Below are 23,500 nucleotides of genomic sequence, written 5' to 3'. Positions count from 1 at the left end.
CTAGCTTTCGTCCAAATTTTGTGTAATTTCGTCCAGCAGTTCGGGCTGTAGTCATGTTCAAGACGCCTATGAGAATTAACAGGAAAATAACATGGAAAGGGGGGAATTTTTACCCCCTTTTTTCTCTGTCCCTGCCTGATGGACCCCCCCCAAAAAAACATTCCATGTGCAACAAGAAATACCAGCACACTTTTTTGGAACATTTTGTAATGATCCTTCAAACGGCACCAAAGATATAGGCGAGTCAAAAAACACTTTTCTATGGAAACTAGGTCCTAACTATGACTACCTACTCAAGACCGCCAGCAGGCTATATATATATATATATATATATATATATATATATATATATATATATATATATATATATATATATATATATGGAAAATGACACATACCTGGTGTACATCTGTTCGTGGCATGTAGTGCTGAAGATTCACATGCTATGCATAGCTCTTCCAACATCTAGTTTTGGGCTCGGAGTGTTACAACCTCTCGGTTTCAGTGCGCATGGGCATCAACTCCATTGTTAGATTGTTTTCCCGCAAAGGAAAGGAAGGAAGGAGTGATAGAGTATAAGAATACAAAGAGATGTCCATGCAAATTTAAATGTTGATATATATGTACAAATGTTAAAAACTTAAACGACTACAGGCTCCCGGGGAGGTGGGAGGCTCCATGTGAATCTGCAGCACTACATGCCACGAACAGATGTACACTAGGTAAGTGACATTTTCAGTTCGATGGCATGTGTAGCTGCAGATACACAGACTACAAAGAAGTTATTCCTCCCAAAACGCAGTGGGTAGCCTGTAGGAGTTGAAGTTGTTTGAAATAAAGTCTTTAAGACAGCCTGGCCTACAGTGGCTTGTTGCTGTGAGAAAACATCAACACAGTAGTGTTTTGGAAATGTATGAGGAGTTGACCATGGAGCTGCTTTACATATATCAACCATTGGTATGTTTCCTAAAAAAGCCATTGACGCACCTTTCTTTCTTGTAGACTGTGCTTTAGGAGTTATCAAAAGTAGTCTTTTTGCTTTGATATAACATGTTTGTATACACCTAACAATCCATCTTGCTAAACCTTGTTTTGATATAGGATTGCCTGTATGTGGTTGTTGGAAAGCAACAAAAAGGTGCTTTGTTTTCCTAAAATCTTTAGTTCTGTCTATCTAGTACATAAGAGCTCTTTTGAGATCTAGGGTATGAAGAGCTCTTTCTGCCACAGAGTTTGGCTGTGGAATGAAGACTGGCAATTCCACTGATTGGTTGATGTGAAATAGAGATACTACTTTTGGTAGAAATGTTGGATTTGTTCTAAGTACAACCTTATGTTTGTGCACTTAGAAAAAAGGTTCTTCAAGAGTGAATGCTTGTATGTCACTACCTCTTCTTAAAGAAGTAATAGCTACAAGGAAGGCGACCTTCCATGTTAAAAATTGAATTTGAGAAGAGTGCATGGGTTCAAAAGGTGGTCCCATGAGTCTGGTAAGTACAATATTTAAATTCCATGATGGAACTGGTGGTGTTCTGGGTGGAATAATACGTTTTAATCCTTCCATGAAGACATTATTAACAGGAACTCTAAATAGAAAAGTATGTTGACTAGTCTAAGTCTGCCGATATTGCAGTAAGATGTATCTTGATGGATGAGAAAGCCAAATTTGACTTCTACAAATGAAGTAAATAGCATACAATATCTTGTATAGATGCTGTAAGTGGATCTGTGTCCTTAGATTGACAGTAGTAGACAAATATTTTCTACTTGTTTGCGTAACACTGTCTAGTAATAGGTTTATGTGTTTGTTTAATAACTTCCATACATTCTGGTGGAAGATTTAGGTAACCAAATTCTATGACTTCAGGAGCCAAATCGCTAGATTGAGAGCATTGGGGTTTGGATGCCTGATTTGACCTTTGTTTTGTGTTAACAAATCCGGTCTGTTTGGGAGTTTGGAATGAGGTACTACAGACAGATCTAGTAGTGTTGTATACCAATGCTGCCGTGCCTGTGTTGGTGGTATGAGTATCATGGTGAGTGACGTTTGACGTAGTTTGCTGACTAGATAGAGGAGTGGGAGAGGGGGGAAAGAGTAAGCAAATATCCCTGACCAATTGATCCACAGAGCATTGCCCTTGGATAGGGGATGTGGGTGTCTGGATGCGAAGTTTTGGCATTTTACGTTTTCGCTTGTTGCGAATAGCTCTATGTCTGGTGTTCCCCACTTTTGAAAGTACTTTTGAAGTACTTGGGAGTGAATCTCCCATTTGTGTGTTTGATGGTGATTTCTGCTGAGGATATCTGCCAACTGATTGTCTATCCTTGGAACATATTGCGCTAGTAAATGAATTTGATTGTGAATTTCCCATTTCCAAATTGTTTGGGCTAGAAGGGACAGCTGAGATGAATGTGTCCCTCCCTATTTGTTGAGATAATACATGGTTGTCATGTTGTCTGTTTTCATGAGAACACTCTTCTGTTTGAGATGAGGTTGAAAGTCTTTTAGGGCAAGAAACACACCTAATAATTATAAGTAGGTTATGTGTAGCTGTTTCTGTTTGACATCCCGTTGCCCTTGAATGGTCTGATTGTTTAGGTGAGCTCCCAACCCGATCATTGATGCATCTGTTGTAATTATGGTCTGAGGCAGAGGGTTTTGAAATGACAGCCCGTTCATTATATTGCTGCGATTCCACCACTGAAGGGACATATGTGTTTGGCGGTCCATCAACACTAGATCTTGAAGTTGACCGTGTGTTTGTGACCATTGTTGTGCAAGGCACTGCTGTAAGGGCCTCATGTTTAGTCTTACATGTGGGACTATTGCTATGCAAGATGCCATCATTCCTAGAATCTTCATGATAAATCTTACAGTGTATTGTTGATTTGGCTGTATGAGTGATGTTAGATTTTGGAAAGCTTGTATCCTTTGTATCTTTGGATAAGCCAGAGCTAGTTGAGCATTTAGGATAGCACCGAGGTACGGTTGTACTTGTGCTGGTTGAAGGTGTGACTTTTATTAGTTAAGGGAGAACCCCAGTGTGTGCAGGGTTTCTATCACATAACGAGTGTGTTTTTGGCATTGTGTAAGATTGCTTCATTTTATTAGCCAATTGTCTAGATATGGAAAGACATGGATGTGTTGTCTTCTTAAGTAAGCCGCTACCACTGCTAGACCCTTTGTGAACACTCTTGGAGCTGTTGTTATGCCAAATGGCAACACCTTGAACTGGTAGTGTTTTCCTGCTATAACAAACCTGAGGTATTTTCTGTGAGCTGGGTGGATGGGTATTTGAAAATACGCATCTTTGAGATCTAGAGCAGTCATGTAATCTTGTGTTTGCAGTAGTGGAATAACATCTTGCAGAGATACCATGTCAAAATGCTCTGACAAGATGTATAGATTGAGGGGCATGAGGTCTATTATGGGCCTGAGGGTGCAGTCTTTTTTGGGAATTAGGAAGAATAGTGAGTATACTCCTGTTCCTTTTTGAGAATTTGGAACTAATTATATTGCTTGTTTTAATAGTAGAGATTGTACTTCTTGTTGTAACAGAACTGTATGTTCGGGGGACAATTTGTGATATCGTGGTGGGATGTTGGGAGGGGTGGAGAATAATTCTAGGCAATAGCCATTGCGGAGAATTGATAATACCCAGTTGTCTGTGGTGATATTTTGCCAATGAGAGTGGAATTGCTGTAGTCTTCCCCCACAGGAGATGTGTGGAGTGGAAGGGAGGGAAGGAAGTCACTGTTTAGGTTGTGTTGTTGTTTGTTTAGAGGTTTGGAATTTATCCCTATTTCTGAAATATTGACCTCTATAGGATCCTCTAAATCCACCTCATTGATACTGGGTCTGTTTTCCTTGCTTTGTTTGGGAGATGGAAGCCTCTGAGGATTTTGGCTTAAAACCTCCTCAAAACTGTGGTCTGCGAAAGGAGCCTCTATATGGGGTAGTGTATAAAGAATCCATTGCTTTCGCAGTATCTAAGTCCTTTCTCAGTTTTTCAATAGTGGTGTCCACTTCTTGGCCAAAGAGGTGCTTGTTATCAAAAGGCACATTAAGTACTGCCTGTTGAATTTCTGGTTTAAAACCAGAGGTGCGCAGCCCTGGTTGTCTTCTGATTGTGATGGCAGTGTTTACTCTCCTTGCAGCTGGTATCAGTAGCAATAATCAGATGAGATCTGCCCTCGATGCTGATCAGTTGCCCCTCCTCTACTACTTGCTGTGCCCTTTTCAGGTGCTCTTTTGGGAGATGCTGTATAATATCTTGCATTTCATCCCAATGGGCCCTATTGTACCTGGCTAGAAGTGCCTGAGAATTTGCAATTCTCCACTGATTTGCTGCTTGTGTAACAACTATTTTCCCTGCTGTGTCAAATTTTCTACTCTCCTTATCAAGAGGCAGTGCGCCTCCTAAAGGCTGGCTATTTGCCCTCTTTCTTGCTGCACTGACTACCACTGAGTCTGGAGGGACCTGATGAGTGATATAGTCTGGGTCAGTAGGGGCAGGCTTATACTTCTTATCAATTCTAGGAGTGATAATCCTAGCTTTTACAGGCTTGCTAAAAATGTGGTCTGCATGTTTAAGCATTCCTGGTAACATTGGGAGACACTGGTACCTTGAATGTATAGAAGACAGTGTATTAAATAGGAAGTCTTCTTCTAGTGGCTCAGAGTGCATGGTTACTCCATGATAAGCTGCTGCCCTAGATATTACTTGGGTGTATTCAGTGGTGGCTTCTGGAGGAGAAGGTTTGGATGGATAAATGTCTGGATCATTGTCCGGGATGGGATCAGGGTCATAGAGGTCCCATGGGTCTGCCGTACGTCCCTGTGAATATAAAGAATGTGTTGGAGAAGGCAGTGGTGGTGGGCTATTCTGAGGGGAGAAAGAGAGCTGTGGAGATTGAGAAGTAGTGGCTTCCCCTTTTGTTTTTGCACCTTCGCTGGTGGCTGTACAGAGTCCAGTTCCTCTTGGAAAGCCAGCTTTCTTTTTGTTTTTAAAGGAGGTGCAGTGATGATTCTTCCTGTCTCCTTATGAATATGGACTCCGGACTGTCTCTCGTCCATAACCTGTAAAATTGGTTCAATATCAGGCTCTTCCTCAGAAGTCTTATGAGATTCCCTTAATTGTTTTGAAAGTCCTTGTTCCTCTGTATATGAGGAGTTTTTCGGCTCCGAAGTCTGTAGTTTGTTCGGTCCCGAAAGTAGTCGAAGTTCTCGGCTCCAAAACCAATTGCAAAATTTTTGACTCTGAGGAATGGGCTCTTTTACTGGAGCCCGAAACGGTGGCTCTAACACATTTGCTCGACTCCGAAGTGGACGGAGGAGGGGCTTTTTTTCGGCTCCGACCCTGAAGGACAGTCGTCAACAGTCTTTTTTCGGGCCGAACCATAGCCTTCCGGCATTGGTGTACCCAAGGCCTTTAAATGTTTTTTGTGCAGGGGTGTAGGGGCAGACGTACTCACATGCTGGACAGCTGTGATGGGTCTGTCGTCTTCTGATTCCTGTTCGGAGTCTCTGTCTCGGATGGAGACTGCTGTCTGCGCTTGCTCTTCTTCCATGACGTTGAGATATTCGCAGCTTTTCTACGCCATTTCGAGTTTTCGGGCTCTGCGATCTCGGAAGGTCTTCTTTGATCGACAGGCCTCACAATCCTCCTTCTGATGGTCTGTAAAAAGGCACAAATTGCTGTATAGGGGTACTTAGCGTGGCATCGAGGGCAGAATCAGAATGGAGCACGATCCATCAGGCTTTCCACGCTTGGGCCCGAGTTGGGCGCACGTGCTCCAAAGGGCAGAAAATTAAGTTTCCAACGGTACTAGTGGTTCGATGCTAGATTGGAAACGCGATTGAAAGAATACCGACGAATAAGAAAGTTTTCTTTGGTTTTCCGAATCGAAATCTCGGAGCAAGAGGAATCACGTCCAAACCCGACCGCGGAAAGAAAACAATCTAACAATGGAGTCGATGTCCATGCGCAATGGAACAAAGAGGAGGAGTCACTCGATCCCGTGACTCTGAATAGACTTCTTCAAAGAAAAACAACTAGAAACACTCCGAAGCCAACACTAGATGTCGGAAGAGCTATGCATATCATGTGTATCTGCAGCTATACATGCCATCGAACACACATATATATATTATTATATATATAAATATATATAATATATTTAACTTGGCTATAACTTTGGCGTAGTTTTGCCGAATCTTCACAAAATGTTTAAAAAAAAGTGAGCCCAAGGGTGGTGGTGTTCATGGATAATTTCAGAGTGAACCGTCAAGTGCAGGGGTGAGGAGAAAAATTATTCCCATAGGGATGTTGAACACGACTGTAGTCAGAACCGCTGGACAGAATTACACTTTGAAAAGGTAGCTCTTAGTACAGAAAGCGTGCCTTTTGTCACTTGGTGTAAATCTGTTTAGTAGTCTTTGAAATATTAAAATAAAACCAAATTTGTATATCTAGAGGCACGAGCACTTCGCAATTCCTCACGACCTCATGCAGAGATCTAATTGGCTGCCAACGCAACCAGGAAGTGCTGGCAGCCATTTTGAGACTCAATAACAAATTTGAAAAACAGATAAGGGGACAGGGTACGTTTACCCTAACCACCTGACCTTGGTGCAGGGTTATCAAGGCAAAAAAGCTTTTTTTTTTTTTCTAACCCACAGCCAAATTTGCGAATATTCACCAATTTGGTCATGAATTTAAAAAGATAAAAACAAGTGTGGTCTCCTGCACTTGCTATTCATGCAGCCCAGGGTAAGCCAGGTCCAGGGGGCACGCATGTTTTTTTATGATTACGGAAGGTGACACGTGGGGTCCCCCTGCAAGGGCTGTTAAAAGCTCCGGGGACCACCATCGCCTGGGGGCTATGTTTAAAACCTATGCCTGGAGGTGCAGACCCCCCAGGGTCCATCTCCTCCCTGGAGCTATGTTACAAATATTTAAAGGGGGGCGCCTGCGTGCAAACCCCCCCCGGGCACCACCACGTCCCCGGATCTACAATTTATATGTGTAGGGGGACCACCACCTTCCAGGGGCTAAATAATAAAAACTGTTGCAGGAGACGCGCCACCTCCCACCACCCTGGGGCTACAATAATATTTGAAAAGGGCGGTCTATGTGGACCTCCCAGTCCTTGGGGACCACCACCTCCCCGGAACCAAATAAATGTTTATGAAAAAGGAAAGGGTGGCCCTGGGGACCATCACCCCCAAATCACTATAGCTCATGCAGTCACCATGCACTGCTAATTACCCCACATATTACATCATTGCATCCAAACCATGCATCACACACTGACCACAGACAGATTGCATTGCCCCATCACCCAACACAATACCCTACATACAACACATATACACATATCCCCCACAACTACTACAAACACCTTCATTCTCACAGCAAACACTACTCTGTCCACTCCCACTAACACAACCTGCCACCACCCTCACAATACAAAACTACAACATACATTTCTCTCAGTTTCAGTCTCCCAGATACACACTCTCTGCTCATACTAACCAACAACACTATCCGCTGTTCGCTCCACACAGACCACCGTTCATCATAACAATGCCAAAACCCTGCCTTCAAACACATCATCTACAAACACTCTTCCCCTCTCTTCACCAATTACACACAACTATACAATCCCCACATTTCACTCCACCACACATATTACCTCTTCCGGTCATCACAACTAATACTTACTTCCCTGACACACACCCATCACCTCTTACACACCTCATACATTCATCTCCAAAACACATCAACACCCCATCTAACACTCAAATTCCACTTAGCAGCACTAACTCACATACAAATCCCTCACCAAAAAACAACTACACCAATATCCCCTCTCATTATTCCACAAAAACAATACCGACCACAAACATCAACACATCAAAGCAACACAAACTTACATTACACTCATCGTCATACCCACTCCCACCCCCAGGACTACACAAAGAATAAAATTCCATCCTATCTCCACCCCTACCCCCCCCACTCTTCACAAACACCTACCACAAGCACCCCAACCCAGCAACTTTCATTCACTCGCCTCTCCTCCATTGCACAATTTAGATCCTTACATCATGATCCACATGCTCCTCCACCACCCCTAACCCATACTCCATCCACACTAAACAAACGCAAACAAAATAATAAACATGCCACTCATAGCAGCCTCGCATCCCCTTGTCTGTTACATAATAAAACTACCCTACAAAAAACACTACACTCCTCATGGCTCTCTCAGCCACCAAGTCCACCACCCACACACACAGATCCAACAAAATGCCTCCTTAACCTGCTGGACGAGGAACACTATATTGAAAAGCAAGCCTATTGTGAGCTTCAAACAGTTATCACAACTAGCAACACTCCTGCTTCCAGCTCACATTACACTACTTACCCTTCTACTAAACAAAACAACACTACCACTAACACACCTTTTCTAAACTGCCACCTCATAAATGCTCGATCACTCTCAAAAAACAAGCACCACATCTACGACCTGCTCACAGACACCCAACCTGACTTACTATTCATAACTGAATCCTGGTTGGGAGATGACATGGCACCAGTGTTGCACGAAGCCGTTCCTCCAGGCTATCAACCCATCACACAAAACCATATAGGCAAGAGAGGAGGTGGACTAGCTATTATATTCAAACAGGCAATGAACCTCAGTAAAACAGACAACATCTCAATACAAGGTTGTGAAGCCCTCCGTACCAGATGCCACCCTACTCCAACTTCCTCCTGTAACTTTCTCCTCCTTTACAGACCTCCACCTAACAACTCCACTTTCCCAGATGCTTTTCTTGACACAGTCTCAAACCTTATTACACTATACTCCAATCTATGCATTCTTGAGGATCTAAACATTTGGTTTGACAAACCCAATATTCCCCATCCAAAAGCTATCACCACTGGCCTACTCGCATTGAACCTACATCAGATTGTACACAATCCCACACACATCGCTGGTCACATCCTAGATGTCATTTTTGCTAAGCCCGAACTCGTTACTATTCATAGCATCACACCAACCACCTGGTCAGACCACCATATGATAACTTTACGACATACAACTCCAGAAATCAACACACCCCACAACTACTTACATACATACACCTATCGACCATGGAGCAAACTCAATTAGGATCACTTAGAAACACAACTAACAGCAAACACAGATCTAGATACAATTAATTCTGTACAAAAACTTTATGAGTGGCTACAGGAAGCTTTTGATGTCCTAATACCACTCAGAAAAACTAAACACAACAAAAGAAAACCAACACCTTGGAGAAACACAGGACTTAAGAAGATAAAGCAACAAATCAGAAAGTTGCAGCGGACCTGGCTCAAAACAAACAACAGTCAAGACAAACTGCAGCTACACAAACTTAACAGGATATACAAATCATCAATCAAAAAAGCTAAAAAAGATACTACTCAGACAGAATTCAAAATGCTCAATCTACAACCAAGGAATTTTATAAAATTCTCAATGAATTTCGAAAACCTACAAGCATGGAAGGAAGTCATCCCACCACTCAAGATTTCACAAACAAATTGGCAACTCACTACACAACCAAGGCAAACACATTGGACTCCTATTTAAAACAGAAGAAAAACATCAGCACCAACCTCTTTCCTAAAATACCCTTTAAGAATAAACCATCCCAACCTCTACAGTCCTTCAAACAAATATCCCAGGATGAATTTATGGATTTGGTCAAAGCAAGCAGACCTTCTGGTTGCCCTTCTGACCCTTGCCCACCACAAATCTTCAAAAACATACTGCTATCTACTTCTGCTGCCACACCTGTAAGAAGAATCATCAACAACTCTAACTTCAGGAACTTTTCCTGCAGACCTGAAAAAGGCATACATACGACCTTTATTAAAGAAAACAAACCTAGACCCGCAAGACCCCAACAACTACAGACCAATCACAAATGGACCTTTCCTGGGCAAATTGATAGAAAGAGCAGCATTCGCCCAGATGTCACAATTCATTGAAGACAATTCTATACTTTCAGACTTCCAAACTGGATTCCGCCCAGGAAGATGCACTGAATCGGCACTCATGGCAATCTAGGACGATCTTAAAAACACAGTCGACCAAAATGGAGTTGCTGCACTACTTCTCTTGGACCTCGCAGCTGCCTTTGATACGGTTGACCATGATACCCTAACTCAAAGACTCCACGAAGCCGGCATACAAGGGATTGCTCTCGACTGGATTACTTCCTATCTTAAAAAAAGAGCGAATATCATCCACTGGCCCCCCTTCTCGTCCGAACCCTACCTCACAAAAGCAGGGGTCCCCCAAGGGTCAATCATCTCACCTTTGCTTTTCAACATCTACATGATATCTTTACCAGAACTGATCAATGATTTCCATCTCACATGCTACAACTATGCAGATGACACACAAATACTACTTAAATTAGAAGGCCCCAAAAACATTGAAAACTCACAAATCTTCAGTTGCCTCAGAGCCGTTGATCAGTGGATGACCTGGAGCCATCTCAAACTAAACACCTCCAAAACAGAAATACTCATATGTGGTGACTGTGAAAATTATGACCCTCTGTGCGACTGGCCTGACGATCTCAGACCACCTCCTCAATTATCCAAGGAAGTTAAAAACCTAGGAATCACCATGGATTCTAAGTTAACTATGAATGCCCAAGTAGACAAATTAGCACGCACAAGCTACATCACCTTAAAGACTTTACAACGCATCCTCCCCCACCTCGGATTTCCACACAAGGTGCAAGCTACTATCTCGCTTGTACTATCCAAACTGGATTATGCCAATAGCCTCTACCATGGATCATCTCTATCTGTTATGAAAAAACTACAACAAATCCAGAGTTCCGCAGCCAGGCTACTACTACATATAAAGCCGCAAGCCCACATCTCCCCTGCCTTGAGAGCATAACACTGGCTACCCGTTGCCAGAAGATGCACTTTCTGATGGATACAACTACCTGTGGATTCCTCACCTGATGAATACTCCCATGGCGCCAGCATTTGACGGAAATCTTCTTACTAGTCTCTGCACGTCGACGAGGACGTCACTCTAGCCCACGCGACGCCGTCTGACGTCATACAGGCAATAAGAAGTCCTCGCCGACGTTCCGATGACAGTTCCCTTTTTTCCGTGCATTCGAAACGGTTATCTTCGAGGGAGTTACTGTTACCTTCGTGGTTACAGTGTATTGTCTGCTGCGTAGTCTTCTCTGCGGTAACAATGTCTCAGAGGAAGTCGGGTTTCAAGCCCTGTCGAGAGTGTGGGGGCAAGATGTCAGTTACAGATCCTCACTCCGACTGTCTATGGTGTTTGAGCTCCGACCACGACGTCTCGACTTGCGATTCATGTCAACACATGAATCCGAAGGCCCTCAAAGAGCGCGAGGCCAAGTTATTCATGGCAAAGTCAAAGAAGAAGGAGAAACATCATAAGAAGTCTTCTTCGCCAAGGTCTCACCGGCGTCATCGAGACTCCCGGCGCCGTAGAGACTCACGACGTCACTCCAGCAAGGAGTCTCGTTCGAGGTCACCTTCGGCTCGGCGTCGGAGGACTTGGGAGGTCAGCCCCATGGTCACGCCGCATCCATCGACGCCGTTGCCCTCTCCGGCGTCACCGACTTCACCTGGTCAGGCGTCAGTGATTGAGGTGGTGCAGCCTCTTGTGTTTTCTCCGGCGTCGCAGACGTCGAGGCCGGCGTCGGGGTCGCCCTCGATCCAGGCACCCCAGTATCTGGCTTTTCCCACTCCTGGAGCCGATAGTACCGCGTTTCTTAATGCGATGTATACCATCTTTCAGCAGATGGCTCCAGGAGCTGCTCCGGCTGGTCCTTCGGGGCCCTTGGCCTTTTCGTTGGGTGATCCTGCGCCTCTTCGGCCGGCACCCTTTATGCCCTTTCTCCCTTTTGGGAATGTGGGCTCGGCGCCGGCGTCGGTGGCCGCTCCGGTGGCTTCGGATGTTTCGGCCCCGGAGGTTGCCCCTCCGTCGAAGTCAGGATTTTGCCCTGTGACTCCGGTTGGTCCATCGGCTCCAAGACCTCGTCCTCCGGCTCCTGCCTCGGCGCCGAAGCTGCCTGTGGCGCCGGACGCGGCGTCAGATGCTTCTGGAGATCGGCGCCGTTCTTCGACGTCGGCGGAGGCCATGTCGACTCCGCGTATCGAGGAGAGACTTCATTCGAGGAGGCGTGCTCTCCGTCTTTTAGAAGAGCAAGAGTACCAGCGAGTCCTAGAGGAGGGAGAGATTGAGGACTCTGGAGACGGACTGCATGGTCTGGATACAGCCAGTGGGCTGGACACTTCCCCTGAGTGGGACCTTTCATCTCCAGGGGAATATACGGAGGAGGCTGCTTCCTTTCATGCTGTGGTGAGGAAGGCAGCGAGCTTTTTGGACCTGCCTTTGCCGGTGGCAGAGGCAAAGCAGAATTTGCTGACAGAGGTATTGCATCCGGCCTCTGCTGCAGCTGAGCCTCTCTTGCCATTTAATGAGGCTTTGCTGGATCCGGTGTTGGAGGTGTGGAAGAAGCCGGTGTCTTCCTCGGCCGTTCATAGGGCTGTGGCCAGGAGGTATCGAGCTGCACCATCTGACCCTGGCTTTCTCTCTAGACACCCTACGCCGGAGAGCTTGGTGGTGCAAGCCTCCTGTTCCTCAAAGTCAGCGCCTGGTTCCTTCCCGACGGTGCCTGGAGACAGAGACTCCAAGAAACTGGATGCGCAGTCCAAGAAAATATTTTCGTCATGCAGTTTGGCGTTGAAGGCCACCAACGCCACGTGCATTCTGGGGAGGTACATCCATGCGCTGATGGATGATATTTCGTCTTCATTCACGGAGCTTCCCCAGGGTCTTTTGGATGTGGTCTCGGACGCCCAGGCTGCCGCGACCCAGATTATCCAGTCTGGGCTGGACACGACCGACTCGGTGGCCAGGGCGATGGGCACGGCTGTGGTGGCAAGAAGACAGGCCTGGCTCCGAAACTCAGGGTTCTCTGCGGATGTGCAGTCGACCCTGCTGGACCTCCCGTTTGATGGGGACAGACTGTTTGGAGCCAAGGCAGATTCAGCCTTGGAACGATTTAAGGAGAGCAGAGCCACAGCCAAATCGTTAGGACTGCAAGCTCCTTCTTCCTCTGCCTCTTCTAGAATTTTCAGGAGGTTTCGGGGATTTGGGCGTGGCTCTTATTCCTCTTCCTTTCGGGGGAGGTTCCAGCAACCCGCCTCTTCCCTCCCCTATAGGTCATTTAGAGGGAGGGGGAGGGGTGGGGTCCGTACCAGAGGAGCCTCTCAACAGCACTCTGCCTCTTCCTCGTCCTCTGGAGGGGTGCAGCAGGGGAAGCAGCCTTAGGCTTCCACCGTTTCCCACTCACTCCTCTCCTGTAGGGGGAAGATTACAGCGTTTTCTCCACAAGTGGAAGTCTATCACAACGGACACTTGGGTTCTCGGCATTGTGGGAAAAGGCTACGCCCTTCCCTTTCGGGAGTTCCCTCCCCTCATCCCGCCCCGCCCATCTTATTGTTCAGAAGAACACCTCCTGTTGCTAGAACAGGAGGTTCAAGTCCTCCTTTCAAAGGGCGCGGTAGAGTTGGTCCCAGAGCAGGAAAAGGGTCGAGGTTGTTACTCAAGATACTTCCTGATTCCCAAAAAGGATGGTCAGTTGAGACCAATCCTGGATCTGAGGATCTTGAATTGGTTCCTCAAACAGGAAAAGTTCAAGATGCTGACCCTAGCACAGGTGCTTTTGGCGTTGAACAAGGAAGATTGGATGGTGTCTGTCGACTTGCAGGATGCTTACTTTCATGTCCCGATACTCAAGTCGCACAGGAAGTATCTCCGGTTTGTGGTAGGGTCGCAGCACTATCATTTTGCGGTCCTCCCGTTTGGTCTTACTTCAGCACCTCGAGTCTTCACAAAGGTGATGTCAGTGGTTGCGGCGGAGCTCAGAAGGAAGGGGATAGCAGTATTCCCTTACTTGGACGACTGGTTGATCAAAGCCAAGTCCCCGGAGCTTGTGTCGCATCATCTGCAGTCAACAACCCAGTTGTTGTTCGACCTGGGCTTTTCGGTGAACGTGCCCAAATCTCACCTGGAGCCCTCTCAGCGCCTCCTGTTCATAGGGGCAGTACTGGATACAACATTGAGTCGAGCCTTTCCTCCGCCTCAGCGGATTCAAGATATTCAGGAATTGGTTCCAATGTTTCGAAATGGAGCGGTAGTTCCAGTCCTCAAGGTCCTTCGTCTGCTCGGTCTGTTCGCCTCCTGCATTCTGTTGGTCACGCATGCTCGCTGGCACATGAGGGCTCTTCAGTGGTGCCTCCGAAGGCAGTGGTCTCAACACAAGGGAGATTTAGAAGGTACTGTCAAGATCTCCAGAGATGCTGCTGTGGAATTGAAGTGTTGGATTGCGGGCAACAATCTTTCACAGGGGAAGCCGTTCGCGCAGTCGCCACCAGTGGCCACGGTAATAACGGATGCCTCCACCCTAGGATGGGGAGCTCATCTGGGGGATCTGGAGATCAAAGGGCTTTGGTCTCCAGAGGAACAGGTGTTTCATATCAATCTGTTGGAGTTACGGGCTGTACGTTTGGCTCTCAAGGCCTTCCTCCCATCCCTTCGTGGTCAGTCGGTACAGGTCCTGACGGACAATACTACCACGATGTGGTACATAAACAAACAGGGAGGAGTAGGGTCGTACCTTCTCTGCAGAGAAGCTCTTCGGCTATGGTCCTGGGCAAAGGACCATCAGATTTGCTTGGTGGCAAATCATCTGGCCGGGGTCTTGAATGTACGTGCGGACAGTCTCAGTCGCCAATTCTCGGCAGACCACGAGTGGCGTCTCCATCCAGATCAAGTCTGTTTAATCTTCCAGATGTGGGGGTTTCCTCGGATAGATCTGTTTGCCACTCGGGAGAACGCGCATTGCCCGTTATTCTGCAGCCTCCAGTATCCGATGCAGGGAGCGTTGGGGGACGCGTTTCAGATAACCTGGTGCGACCAGTTGCTTTACGCGTTTCCCCCCATACCCTTGATTCCTCGAGTGTTGAGGAAAATTCGCCAAGACCGGGCCCAAGTCATCTTAATAGCTCCGGATTGGCCAAGGAGGGTATGGTACTCCGACCTTCTCCAACTCTCACTGTGCCCTCCGCTCCGTCTCCCTCTCAGGGCAGACCTCCTCTCGCAGTCGCAGGGGCAGGTTTTACACCCCAACCTCCAGAGTCTGCACCTACATGCTTGGAGATTGAACGGGGCAACCTGAGTTCCTTCTCTCTCCCGCCTGATGTAGTGGATGTTATCTTAGCGGCCAGGCGACACTCCACTAAATCTATCTACGCTAATAGGTGGTCTAAATTTGTTATGTGGTGTGGAGAGAGACAGATTGATCCCTTACATGCTCATCTGTCACATGTTTTGTCTTTTGCACTGTCTCTAGCGCAGAAAGGTTGTGCAGTAGCTACCATTAAGGGTTATTTGTCGGCCTTGTCAGCCTTCATTTGTCTTCCAGACCAACCATCGTTATTTAAATCCCCTATTGTTCTCAGATTCTTGAAAGGTCTTCTGAATCAATATCCTCCAAAACCATTCGTTATGCCTCAATGGGATTTGTCCTTGGTCCTGACTTTCCTTATGGGGTCCCCTTTTGAGCCTATGCATTCTTGCCCCTTAAGATATTTGGTTATTAAAACAGTATTCCTGGTAGCTATAACATCTGCAAGGAGAGTGAGTGAGTTGCAGGCCTTATCGGTTAAACCCCCTTATATAACGTTTTATGGGGATAAGGTGGTGTTGAGGACCAAGGCTGCTTTCCTTCCGAAGGTTGTTTCACCCTTCCATTTGGCTCAGACAATCACTTTGTCCACGTTTTATCCTCCGCCTCATCCTTCAAAGGAGGAAGAAAGACTACATCGCCTGGACCCAAAAAGGGCGTTGAGCTTCTATATCGACAGAATGAAGGATATCAGGCTGGAGGATCAGCTGTTTGTCGGATACGTGGGCAAGAGGAGAGGAAAGGCAGTCCACAAGAGAACACTCTCCAGGTGGGTTGTTCTTTGCATTAAAATCTGTTACTCTTTGGCAAAGAAGGATCCGCCTGAGGGCATTAGAGCTCACTCCACCAGAGCTAAGTCGGCCTCTTCGGCCTTGGCCAGGGGTGTTCCTGTGGTTGACATCTGCAAGGCCGCAACTTGGTCGTCCCTTCACACTTTTGTGAAACATTACTGTTTGGACTCTGAGGTCAGAAGGGACGGTCATTTTGCACGGTCAGTGCTGCAGGATTTCTTGGTTTGACCATTTAGGCACCCACCGCCGGGCGTGGTACTGCTTTGGGACTCTATTCATCAGGTGAGGAATCCACAGGTAGTTGTATCCATCAGAAGAACGAGTTACTTACCTTCGGTAACGACTTTTCTGGTGGATACATTAGCTACCTGTGGATTCCTCACGGTCCCACCCGCCTCCCCGTTGCCTTTTTGGTCTCTCCAAGCAATCCTTGAGTGTGCTCCTTTTGGTCTTCAAAGTTGCAATACATTTTGCATGTATGATATTTGTATATATGTGTATATTTATATATAAATCTATATATATATTGGGTATATACATGATTCGTATGTATAAATATATTTATTTGTTTAAAAAAAAAAAAAGGTTATATTAAATCTACAGCTATTTTATTGCAATGTTGTGTGATTTACAATATTAAGAGATGTTGCTTTGCTCTTTCATTGCATTGGGTTATTATTATTATTCTCATGCACGTAAAAAATGTTGGTACTGTCATCAGCACGTCGGCGAGGACTTCTTATTGCCTGTATGACGTCAGACGGCGTCGCGTGGGCTAGAGTGACGTCCTTGTCGACGTGCAGAGACTAGTAAGAAGATTTCCGTCAAATGCTGGCGCCATGGGAGTATTCATCAGGTGAGGAATCCACAGGTAGCTAATGTATCCACCAGAAAAGTCGTTACCGAAGGTAAGTAACTCGTTCTTCAGGCTGCTTTGTATCACCCACAAAGCTATACATGGAACAGGACCGCTTTTTATCAGAAAGAAAATTACCAAATACATCCAACAAAGAACCCTCCGCTCAAGATTGGCACCCCGCCTTAGAACACCACCATACAAGAAAAAGACTATAGGTTGTACACCCTTCTCCATCCAAGCAGCCAAACTATGGAATTCATTACCCTCAACTATAAGAGCCACAGATAACTTTCTTGTCTTCAGAAAACTACTCAAGAGTTGGCTCTTTCCTTCATAACCACCTTTTTCAAACAACTATGAACTGCATATGCCTATGTGGATAAATATTTTTTTCAGATTATATGTATATTTCTATTTATTTGTAGTTTCCTTGGAAAATATGTATTGCTACTATGTCATAACAATAAAATACACACACACTCTTTAAACCTGTCTAAGTATTTTTTACCCATAATTCTAATTATGTATTGTATGTGCATATGTGTGTGTATATATATAAATATATATATGTATGTATGTGTATATGTTGTTTCTGTGCTTGGCATGTTCGTGGATCATTGCATGGCTCCTGGCTGGGTTGTTATACTAGAGATCTATGAATTCCTGCTCTCATCTTATCACACTTATCTACTCATCACTCTTATGTCATGTCTCTAACAAACTACCCTCCATTCTCACCCTGACTCATCCCAAATCCCTTCTACCACTTTCATCTCCTAAATATCTCTGCCTAAGCTCTTCCCTCCACTTCCACATCTAACTCACCAAACCTCACTCTACCTCTGTGACCTCCCACACAACCCTACTAAATTCTCCTGCATTCATCTCACCCTGCTACTATGCTCTCCCTAACCCTTCCACATACTCTTCCTCCTCCGCCCCCTTTACTCATCCCAAGCCTTTGGGTTGAGTAAATGAAGGATATACTCCCAATAAACACTTCTGGATTTCTTTCCTCCTCCACCCCTCCATTACTCCAGTCAATCTAACTAACAAACTCTCATATCTGCGGCTCAAATTAACTCATAATAATACTAAAACTGTACTCATTATTTAACTATACTAATCCATCACTAATTCTTGTTGGGTTCCGGAGTAGCGTGCTACTCATCGAAAAGTGCTTTGACGCCTCGTCAGGGGTAGTAAGCACTATATAATTACGATTACAATACAATACAATCACTAATGACATCTTCTATGAAATAATTAATAATATTACTGCAGTAAAATAATTGAAGGGAAAACTTTGCATGCTGGGGGCGCAACCTATAGTAGGGCACAAGTTATAGATACTTGAGATAAACATAACTGCTGAATTGTTTTGGTTTTTTATGTGTAAAATGTGAGCTTAACTGTGCCGCCCCTGTAGCTTTTGGTTTAGTTCCTAATTACCACAGACAAAGTGGTTTTTTTACTGTGCCGTTTGACGAATCTTCATGAAATGTTCCAAAAAAGTTTCCTACTTTGCCTAGTTCTGCATGAAAGGTTTCGGTGTGATCTATTAAGCAGGATGCTGAAAAGAAGGGGAGGGGTGTTAAAAACAAATTTTTCCTATGTAATTTCCAATAGGGATTTTGAACACAACTACAGCCCGAAACGCTGGACACAATTACACCAAATTTGGCAGAAAGGTAGCACTTGGACCGGACAGGACCCTTTTTGTTATTTGGTGTAAATTTCAGTACTTTTGGAGTTTAAAGAGAAAAGATTTATGTATTTTTAGAGATGCAGCGCCACCACAGATCTACGCACCAACAACAATGCCATGATAGGCTGGCCACAATCTCAGCGAATACCTGCAGCCGTCATTTGTGTATTGGGACACGGAATCCAGGAGGTGGGGGGATAAAGTCTAGATAGGATATAAGGGGTCAGGATAGAGGTATCCTGACCCCATCGAACTGTTAGAGGGGTCAATGAGGGACCCTTCGGGACATGAAATTATCCAAAACTTTTTTTTAGCGTTCAAGGTTCCATGGATCCACTGCAATGCTAAGCGTGACCCCTGGTGAATCAGTGGTGGATCTGCGGATACAGATCCCAGTAAAAATAAAACATACACCCACACACAGATCCAGTCACCCGAACACCCACATAACCACTCACACATCCATACAGCCACTCACACACTTACTCAGAGACCCAGATCACTCACACACCCACTCACAGACCCAAAGAGCCTCTCACACACAAACCCATGCACACACCCATACAGCCACTCACACACCCACACACAAACACCCACACAGCCAAGCACACATGTACTCACACACCCACGTGCACACCCATATAGTCGCTAACAGACCCACACAGCCACTCACACACCCACTCTAGAAAATGAGTTTAAAAAAACAAATATTACCGGAACGTTATAGTTAGGTTCAGATTTTACAAACACAACACCATAAAAATTCAGCAGTTAACGTTATATCAAGAAACTATAACTCGTGCCCTGGCCAAGCACTGCTAATTACCCCACATATTACATCAGTCATGGCATCTTCTATGACATAAATGATAATATCACTGCACCATATGCAGTAAAATTATAGATGACAAAACTGTGCAAGGCGCGGTGCGAGTTCACTGGAATGGATATGGATCGAAGGCCTGGTATTGGGAAACAGGTATCTCCCACAGCCTCAGCTAGTCTCTCTGCTACATGGCCAAAACCCAGCAAAGTCCTAAAGTGTTGAGTGGTCTTGGGGAGAGCTATCTGGGATTACTTTGTCTAAAGTTCTTTAAAAGGCAAACCCCAAAACCTCAGCTTCAAATGGTCGTGGGAGTCGAGTCCTGCCCAAGATTTGTTGTCAACAGAAAAAGGTAAGTACACAGTAGGAAAACAGTTTAAATAGCGAAAATCCCAATAAATTGCAATGGGCCTAGGGGGAACACAAACCACATACTAAAAAAATAGAATGCGAAAGTCGGTTTCCCACCTAGGCAAGTGTAGTGTGTAGAGGGGCGCTGGGAGTGTAAGAACACACCAAAGATAAGTAATGTACCCCACCCCAGAGCCCAGGAAAGCAGGAGTAAAACACAGCAAGTTTCCTAAAACACACTAGAAGTCGTGATAGAAGATAATACAAGAACCAGAAGAGATTTCAAGACACCAACAATGGATTCCTGGACCTGAAGACCTGTGGAAGATGGTGAGCAAGTTCAAGAAGCACCGGAGAGTCCAGGGAGAACAGGAGCCCCTTGCTAAGCCGGATGAAGGTGCATAAGGGGAACCACATGTGAGAAGACAAAGTCAGTATTGCACCAGAACAGAGAGATGTGGGTTCCTGGTTGGTGCAGAAGGTGTCCCACGCTGGATGGATGAATGCAGTCTGGTTTGCGTCAGTGGATTCCGCTAACAAGCCTTGGCACACGCAAAGCTCGAGATTAGCGGAAAATGGCGCTGCCTGGGATCAGGAGGCCTCTACACAGGAGAAGACAGAGGGGGCTCTCAGCAACTCCGAGAGCCCTCATAAAACCAGGCATGGTACACAGGAGTCCCACATCTCGGGGGCAATGGCGGTGCAAATAGAAGGCCCGTGCAGCATGACACAAAGGATTCCCATGCTGCAGGAGAACCACTCAGGAAGCTGTGCATCGCAGGATGGAGTGCTGGGGGCCTAAGCTGTGCTGTGCACGAAGAACTTCTTGGAAGGTCGCACACAGGCCTTAGCAACTGCAAGTCACGCGGTGCACGAGGTACTGTCTTGCGTGGGGAGGTAAGCACTCACTTTAGTCCACCACCAGCGTTGCTGGATCCAGGCCTGTCATGTGGAGAAGGGGTCCAAACCACTGGTCGTCGCTGTAGAGTGGTGCCTGCTGAAGCAGGTAAGTGACTCCATCACTCCACAGGAGATTCCTTTGGTTCTTCTGGTGCAGACTGAAGCCAGGCAGTCATCAGAGAATGCACGACCTGGAAACTGTTGCAGTTGCTGGCAGGAGCTAAAGCTACAATGTTGCAGAAGTCATCTGAGCTTCTTTGTTGCAGTTTTGTAGAGTTCCTGGAGGAGTAAGCGATTGATCCGTCAGTAGAAAATGAAGTAAAGGATGCAGAGGATTCCTGCTGGAGTCTTGCAATCCAAATCTGAAGAAATACCCAGAGGAGAGACCCTACATAGCCCTGGGAGGAGGACTGGCCACCTAACCAGGTAAACACCTATCAGGAGGGGTCTCTAATGTCACCTGCTGGCACTGGCCACTCAGATGCTCCCAGAGTGCCCCACCACCTTAGAATCCAAGATGGCAAAACCCAGGGACACTCTGGAGGAGCTGTAGGCACCGCCCTGGGGGTGGTAAGGGACAGGGGAATTGTCACTCCCCTTGTCCAGTTTTGCACCATAGCAGGGTCTGGGGGGCCGTGAACCGGTGTAGAATGGATTATGCAAGGAGGGCACCATCTGTGCCCTTCAAAGCATTTCCAGAGATTTTGGGGGGATACCCATCCCATGCCTGTAACACCTATTTCCAAAGGGTGAGGGTGTAACACCCCTGTCCTAAAGGAAACACATTGTTCTGCCTTCCTGGGATTGAGCTGATCAAGCCCCAGGAGGGCAGAAGCCTGTCTATGAGGTGGCAGCAGCTGGGGCTGCAGTGAAAACCTCAGAAGACTGGTATGGCAGTACTGGGGGACCAAGGTGGAGCCTCCAGAGTGCATGTGATTGTGCAACCAATACTGGAATCAGTACTGGGGTACCATTCCCATTTGTTAGACGCCTTACATGGCCATATTCGGAGTTGCCATTGTAAAGCTACATATATGTAATGCACACTTATAATGGCGTCCGCGCACTCACAAAGTCTGGGAAAATGGGCCTGGGCAACGTGGGGGCACCACTACTTGTGCAGGGGTGTCCTCACACTCAGTACTTTGCACCCAGCTTCAGGGTTGGAAGACCTGACATATAGGTGACTTATAAGTGACCTGGTGCAGTGAAAATGGCTGTGAAATTGTGCATGCATGATTTCACACTGGCTGCAATGGCAGTCCTGAAGAAGCCTCTGTACGGTCTCCTTATGGGTGGCAAAAGATATGCTACAGCCCGTAAGGATTCCCTGGAACCCCAATGCCCTGGGTATCTATGTACCATATACTTGGGACTTATAAGGGGGGGTCCAGTGTGCCAATCTGGAGTGAAATATGGGGTCACTAAACTGTAGTGACAAATTTATAAATAGAGAGAGCATGTGCACTGGAGTTCTGATTAGCAGGACTCCAGTGACAATTTAGAAAACAGTGAAACACACTGACAAGCAGGCTATAAACCATAACCACTGGGGTCCTGAAAAGCAGGATCCCAGTGACACAGTTAAAAACCACTCACATCAGGCAGAAATTGGTGGTAACATGCCAAAAAGAGGGTACTTTCCTACACCTGGTCATGACCGTTAGCCTCCATGGCACATACTTTTGCTACTTTTCTTGTAATGGTCCCATCTTGCCTGGCACCTAGATACACACTGCTTCTTGGCTTGAGGGCGCAGTCCTGAACTCTCATAAAACAAACAGTGAGATTTTCCAACCCTGCAAGGACAGGCAGCATCTTGGGTGCGGTTGTATTCAAACCGTACCCAAGGTGTGGTCAGGCCCTTGGCTATCTTCCACCAAAGCAAGAGAGTTTCTGCTCTATGTCTTCACCCTACACCAGCTTACCTGCTTCAGACCCCAGAACTCTGATCTCGGATTTTGTTCTTCAGGTGTTTTATTTTCCAATATCTAGTCATAAACCGTGCAAAATATAAGACAGATAAAACAAGAAAGAGGTTTGTGCAAAATACAATAAACGTGCATGCATGCAAAAGACAAAGGCAATGAATCCTGGGAAGTGAATACAAGTGCAAGTAAGCCGTTATTTTCTGTGTAACATACTCAGATGCACATCGAACAGTATATGTTCTGCACTTTGTAGTTTTTTGAGTAAATTGTGCACAGCATAACTGGACGCACAAGACGACTGGGTTTGAGTGCCCAATTTGGTCCTCAAATGCCAACTGGCAATAACTGGAGGTTAAATCAATTCTTTTTCAAGACAATGCAAAGAAACACAGCATGATTTGGTAATTTAATAGTAAAGTACTGATCTTGTAAGATTTGTTTCTAAAGTGTACAATTTGCATATCTATGTCACAGTTAACTAATTCTAGAGTCCTCCATCCCTGCTTTGAAAAGCAGCACCAGCTAAACCAATCCTATAGAGCAGTGGTTCTTAACTTGTGGTCTGAAGACCACCTTGGCGTCTGCAGGGCCTAATCGGGGGTCCAAGACTGTGTTACAAAATTAAAGATTATTAAAATGTATACATTAAACATTAAGAAAATATATGACTATTGAAGGCAAATGAAGAAAAAAAAAAAAACAACAAAACAAAAAAAAAACTTTTCTATGTGTGATTGTGAATTAAAAAAATATTTAAATACTTGTGCATTTGTTTGTTATACATTTGTTCTTGTATTTTTGGTTATTGCTTT

General features: G+C 45.6%; 1 protein-coding gene and 1 pseudogene across 1 annotated transcript in view; both read right to left on the bottom strand.

Moving 5' to 3' along the window:
- The window catches only part of LOC138246706 (zinc finger protein 208-like), a 254,660-nt gene that overhangs the window by 212,202 nt on the left and 18,958 nt on the right, over positions 1 to 23,500 (bottom strand). The window lies entirely within an intron of this gene.
- Positions 1 to 23,500, bottom strand: part of LOC138246705 (zinc finger protein 850-like) — a 58,511-nt pseudogene that overhangs the window by 16,053 nt on the left and 18,958 nt on the right.

Source organism: Pleurodeles waltl, chromosome 7 (assembly GCF_031143425.1).
Source record: "Pleurodeles waltl isolate 20211129_DDA chromosome 7, aPleWal1.hap1.20221129, whole genome shotgun sequence".
Taxonomy (NCBI): domain Eukaryota; kingdom Metazoa; phylum Chordata; class Amphibia; order Caudata; family Salamandridae; genus Pleurodeles; species Pleurodeles waltl.
Note: the sequence above shows the minus strand (reverse complement) of the source record. Positions and strands in the feature narration are given on the sequence as shown.